This window comes from Pelodiscus sinensis, chromosome 6 (assembly GCF_052426305.1).
Source record: "Pelodiscus sinensis isolate ZL-2025 chromosome 6, ASM5242630v1, whole genome shotgun sequence".
In the NCBI taxonomy this organism is placed as follows: domain Eukaryota; kingdom Metazoa; phylum Chordata; order Testudines; family Trionychidae; genus Pelodiscus; species Pelodiscus sinensis.
The window spans coordinates 98,700,293-98,706,628 of NC_143057.1; the positions used below are offsets into that span (position 1 = coordinate 98,700,293).

General features: G+C 43.7%; 1 pseudogene; it reads right to left on the reverse strand.

Moving 5' to 3' along the window:
• Positions 1–5,893: 5,893 nt before the first annotated feature.
• On the reverse strand, positions 5,894–6,015 carry LOC149524192 (U5 spliceosomal RNA; annotated as a pseudogene).
• Between the last annotated feature and the right edge of the window lie 321 nt (positions 6,016–6,336).

Genomic DNA, 6,336 nt, shown 5'->3' on the forward strand with positions numbered 1-6,336 from the left:
ATTATGACTAGCCCTCTGTTGGACCAGAGTTATTAATGACATATGAGCCAGGAGGAAGACAGCTTTATTTTCACATTGTTTATTGTACTCACAGTTGGAAAACAATCTTTCTGTTGATCATGGACCAGATTTTGCCACTATAATGCAAACTGAGCAATATCATAACCAATGATCTATCCCACTGAAATCAATGGGAGGGAATTCTTAAGGCCTCCTGAACTACCTCATATAGTGCAGATTCTCTATTTTGTTTGTATTTAACTTAAGTGCCTAGTAAAGACCCCAGTCCTCCTATGCATTATAGGCTGCTTCCTAATCTGCCCTTGATTAGAGAACTCCTAGCCTATTGCTTCAAGGAGAGAGAGAAAACACTTCCTCCTTCCTCTTACTTTCATGATCCCTATGTTATATTCCTGCCCTAATATGCCCTACCTGGGACATTTTTCCAGCTAGCAGGATAAGCAGTTGTTCTAGCATAGAGCAGGCCCTCAGCCTGACTACCTTAGTGGGAAGTTGAACTCTTCCACATTGCATGGGATGTGCACTATTTACCATTCTATGTGAATGTGCTCCTTAGGGTGGTTTCAGCAAAGGGTGAGTAATTTCCTCTTAATCAATGGCATCTGTTCTTCCAGCCGTCTGTATATGCGTGGGTAATCAGCTAACCATGGAAAGTTACACATTTCCCTCTATATATCAACATGAGAAAAGAGTTGAGTATTTGAATCCATCTGGAAAGATAAAACATTCTTTTGAAGAGAGTTAAGACTGGGCTAACAACTGCAAACAAATGATCTGCTGCCAGCTGAATAAGCCTCATTTCTACCACAGGTTTACCATTTCAGGGGGAGGGAAGAGCAGCAGAGTTCCAGGTGCAGCTCTCACCTCCCTAAAGGGTATGGAGGAGGAGAGGAGAGGAGAGGAGCGATGTGCATTCCCAGTCAGTCCTTTTCACCTGTCTGGCTGGCTGTCTGCCTGCAAGAGAGTCCCAGGAGCCTGGCTGGTAGCAGCTATAGCCAAGTGCCCCAGCCAGCTGGCTTCTTCTTGTTGGATCATTGCACCAGGACACACTGGCTTACTTTCACATCTGGTCTGTAATCATGTAGCTTGCTGGCCAAGCAAAGGTAAGAGAGACTGAATATGTTGGGTCTATTTATGACCACTTTTTAGAAGTCCAACATCATTTATTTTGAAGAAGAATCATAGAACGCTAGAACTGGAAGGGACCTCGAGAGGTCATCAAGTCCAGTCCCCTGCCCTCGTGGCAGGACCAAGCACTGTCTAAACCATCCCTGATAGATGTCTATATAACCTGCTCATAAATATCTCCAGAGGTGGAGATTCTACAACCTTCCTAGGTAATTTATTCCAGAGCTTAATCACCCTGACAGTTAGAAAGCTTTTCCTAATGTCCAATCTAAACTGCCCTTGCTGCAATTTAAGCCCATTGTTTCTTGTCCTATCATCAGAGGTTAAGGAGAAAAAATTTTCTTTTTCTCCTTGTGACACCATTTTAGGTACTTGAAAGCTGCTCTCATGTCCTCTCAGTCTTCTCTTTTCCAAACTAAACAAATCCAATTCTTTCAGTCTTCCCTCATAGCTCATGTTTTCTAGACCTTTAATAATTTTTTGTTGCTCTTCTCTGGACCTTCTCCAATTTCTCCACATCTTTCTTGAAATGTGGTGTCCAGAACTGAATACAATACTCCAGTTGAGGTGGAATCAGCAGAGAGTAAGAATGACTTCTAGTGTCCTGCTCACAATGTTCCTGTTAATGCATCCCAGAATATTTGCTTTTTTGCAACAGTGTCACACGGTTGATTATTATTTAGCTTGTGGTACCCCTACAACTGCTAGATCTCTTTCTGCAGTACTCCTTCCTAGACAATCACTTCCCATTCTGTATGTGTGAAACGGATTGTTCCTTCCTAAGTGGAGAACTTTGCATTTGTCCTTGTTAAATGTCATCCTATTTACCTTTGGTCCATTTCTCCAGTTGTCCAGATCATTTTTATTTATTAACCTATCCTCCAAAGCACTTGCAACCCTTTCCAGCTTGGTATCATCTGCAAACTTAATAAGCAAACTTTCTGTGCCATTATCTAAATTGTTGATGAATAGAGAATATATTGAAGTAGAAGTTCAAAACATAGCTACGGCAACCCAGTAGAATGCATTTTTTTTAAAACCAAAACAGGCATTTACAACTTCAGTACATAAACTGAAAGAAAAGATATAATCAAAAACCATTACATATCTTGGCATCTTTTACTGAGAACAGGTGTCTTACTGAACAGAGAACAGACTATTGGAGCAGTCATTTCCTCCCTGTGAAGAAAGATCTTGCTCACTGGGTTTCCTCTGCCATCCTTCCCTTTGTTCCTGGAAGAGATACCTCTCAGTCCAAAGGACTGGATGTTTGGGGTTTGTGCAGCCTGGAATTGGATGCACATTGCCCCTTTCCCACATACGCTTATGTGCAGGGTTACTATGGAAATATTGACAGTTTTAGACTGTGGAATTATCCAGGGAAGTAGTGAGCAGAGGGATCCCCAAAAGCATAATCCATTGGCAATTCTTCTGAAAGCAGCCAGAGATTCCTCCCGCAGCTGGAAGTGAGCCTTCCAGCCTAGGCAGACAAATTCATGCTAGTGGAGCTCAAGTTATCATGCTAAATATATCACTAAGGATGAGGTGCCTCAGGTTTTCAAGCTTCTAGCTGCAGAGTAGACCTATCCATGGAGCCTCCCTGCAACTGGCTCCTTGCCTGAGGCTATATTGTAGGAACTGGTAACTGAAGCCCATACTGGTTCCTTAGGTAGCTGAAAGTACAAATCTTGCTGTCTCCTTGCAAACAGAATGATTGGGGTAATCTCCATGACATAAACATTTACCGAACGTCAGCAATGCAGCCATTCCAACTTGTGACAGTCAAAATTTATTACCCCCCCCCGACACACTCAAACACCTGTGGTCCATATTATTATTATTACATATTATATGTTATTCATGTACAGTCTTCCCCACCTACCCATGTGCAGAACAATTTTTGTAAAGAAAAGCTAGCATCACAATGTCAATTGTGCAAATAGATAAAAATAGGAACAACTCTTACATTGTTTTTATCTTTGGACACACAGTTCTTTTATGTTCCTTAAGTATCGGGACCTATCCATAGAAAACATGTAAAATGAAAAAACAATGATAAAAATGTTGCCCTGGAGTCTTATTTCATACAGTAACTTTACATTTTCTAGGAATGGCAAAAGTAGATTGTTAATTTTCATTAGTTACAGAAGGCGCATTTGTATTTGAGGGGGAACTATCTGTAGTTAATACTTCTATTAAAACTATTACCTTTCAGAAGAGGAACAGGATGCTATGGAGCCATTCACTTAATATAAGAACAAGATTTTGTAATGCTCAGAAAATGGGTACAAGTGGCAAAATAATGTAACTTGCTTTAAAATGATACTTTGTAGTACAAAAGAATCACTCCACATACAAGTCAAATGGTATTAGGGGTAAGTGGAGAAATATAGCAGGAGAAAAGGTGTGGCTGAAAAGAGAAGAGTTCCACCAACATCTGTCATGGGGTGATGAATGCTCCCAAAAATCAACTCACAGGATCTGTAAAATAAAGCGTGCCCCAACACACATTTTCTTCATGGAAGTAGCTATGTCCAAACCTCCATAAACTCCACACAAAGGCCTCACAAAAGTTCCTAAATATTGTAGGAAAGTCTATCAGTTATAATATGAGAACTTTTTTCATCATACCTAATAGGGCTGTCAACTGACATAAGTTAATGCCTGCAATTATCGCAGTCCAGGATTAAATGTGTTATATTTTTTAACACGTTAATCGCAGGCGTTAATCCTGTACTGCCCCTTTGAAGTGCCGCTGTGGAGCATCAAAGGAGCAGAGCAATGTGGAGCCTGGGATCAGCTGGGGACTCCCTAGCTGACCCTGGACTCCACTGCCCCTTTGAAACATGCAGAGGTGGTTTTTCAAAGGGGCAGTTGCTGCACAGCTGAGCTGGGCTCTGTGCAGCATTTCCCTAGAACCTAGGATCAGCTGGGGAGTCTCCAGCTGACCCCGGGTTCCAGGAAAGTGCCATGTGGAACCTGGGGTCAGCTGAATCTCCAGCTGACCCCAGGCTCCAGGGCTGCCCCTTTGAAACATGCACGGATAAGCTGTGCTGCCACTGCCCCTTTAAAAGGCCCCAAAGGGGCAGCCCTGGAGTCCAGGGTCAGCTGGAGACTCCCCAGCTGATCCTGGGCCCTGCATGGCATTTCCCCAGAAGCCAGGGTCAACTGCTCTGTCGTGCAGAGCCCAGGATCAGCTGGGCACAGGGCTGGCCATACCATGAGGCAAACTGAGGTGGTGGCCTCAGGTGCCAGACTGTGGGGGGACACCACTAGGACCCAGAGAGTAAAAAATTGTGTCTGCTGCTGGTGCATATGTATTCTCTCTGCTCTAGATGCACAGAGATGGTGGAGTGCTGTGCTGGAGGAAGGAGGGCACAAGAGACATAACAGGCAGGCAGGAGAAAAGGGGGCATAAGGGTGTCATTTGAATTCCCTGCCTCAGGTACCAAAATGTTGTGGGCCAGCCCTGGCTGGGCAGTCCCCAGCTGACCCCAGGCTCCAAGGTTGCCCCTTTGAAATGCCAGAGATGGTGTTTTAAAGGGGCAGCCATGGAGCTCAGGGTCAGCTGGGGACTCCTCAGCTGAACCTGGGTTCTGGGGAAATGCTGCGCAGAGCCCGGGATCAGCTGGGGAGTCCCCAGCTGACTCCGGGCTCCACGGCTACCCATTTGAAATGCTGCCTTGGGGTTTCAAAGCAGCAGTGCCGCACAGCTGTGTGGTACTGCCTCTTTGAAGTACCCCTTCCCCGCCTTTGCTGCCTCTATCTGATAGAGGCAGCAAAGTGGGGCGGAAACAACTAGTCCACTAGTTGACTGACTATCCAATAAGCATTTGCTTAACAGATAGTTGACTAGTTTTTAACTTCCCTACTGGGTATCAGCAGGGCATTCCAGCTGATCCTGGGCTCCTAATGTGCTGCCCCTTTGAGGCTCTGGGGCGGTGTTTCCAAGGGGCAACACAACGTGGAGCCTGGGATCAACTGGGCACTTCTGCTGATCCTGGGCTTTGTGTTGTGCTGCCCCTTTGATGTACCATCATGGCGTTTCAAAGGGGCAGCGTTGGCTGGAGCCTGGGGTCAGTTGGGGACTCCAGTTAACTCCGGGCTCCGCCTTGCACTGCCCCTTGGAAATGCTGCCCCGGAGCTCCAAAGAACCAGCACTGCATGGAGCTTGGGGTCAGCTGGGGACTCTAGCTGATCCTGGGCTTCATGCAGCACTGCCCTGTTGAAATGCCGTGGTGGCATTTCAAAAGGGAGGCACGCGCGATTAATCATGATTAAATTTTTTACTTGCTTGACAGCCCTAATACCTAACTATGGTAACTGAAAATAAAATAATTCACATGTTATTTCACTAAATACAAGGGGAGACAAGAATATTTATAACAAATACACCCGATGTATTTATTCTCTTGATTTGATTAAATGTTAAAAAATTGATTACATTATCTCTATTAGATATTTTACATCAGGTTTGTAGCTATACTTTCTCTTGTAGTGTATTGTTAAAAGTTAAGATTGTAAAGTCACACACAAAAATCACAAAAGTCCTAATTAAGGGTCTCTGTGAATTTTTAATTCAGCTCCATCACGCATATGCATGATATAGTCTTTAGCACAATTACATACATTTTTCCTAGAACACCTGTCTCATTCTGTGAACAATTACATACTAAATTTTTCATAGAATGCCTGTCTTTTATTCTGTGCACAGTCTGGAAGGTGCTCAATTAATGAGCATCTATGCAATATTTTGTTTTGCTGTCACCATGTGTCCTTGTGATTTATAAATGTTCTTCTCCATGGAAATCTTTAGTAAAAGGCAAAGGCAAAAGATTTATGTGATCTGAAGGGAAACCACACATCATTCAAACCCTGGTATAAAGACTGGTGCTTATCACTAGTATTTGATGGCTTTATAAACACCATTTTATTTTCACAACCCAGAAAAGTGAAGGGGCATTTTTCTTGTCTTATAGATGCATGGCTGAGGCACAGAGGCACTAGAGGTACCATGTCCACTAATTTTGATGGCCTAATTTGGAACACCTAAGTCCTGTATTTTAGAGAAACTGTGGTATAACAGAACGTTGTCAGTGGAAGCTGTGCATTCAACAGATGTCAGTTGCAATTGTGACTGCTCAGCACTTCTGCTAATCAGACCCCAAATCTTAGCTTAGCACATGA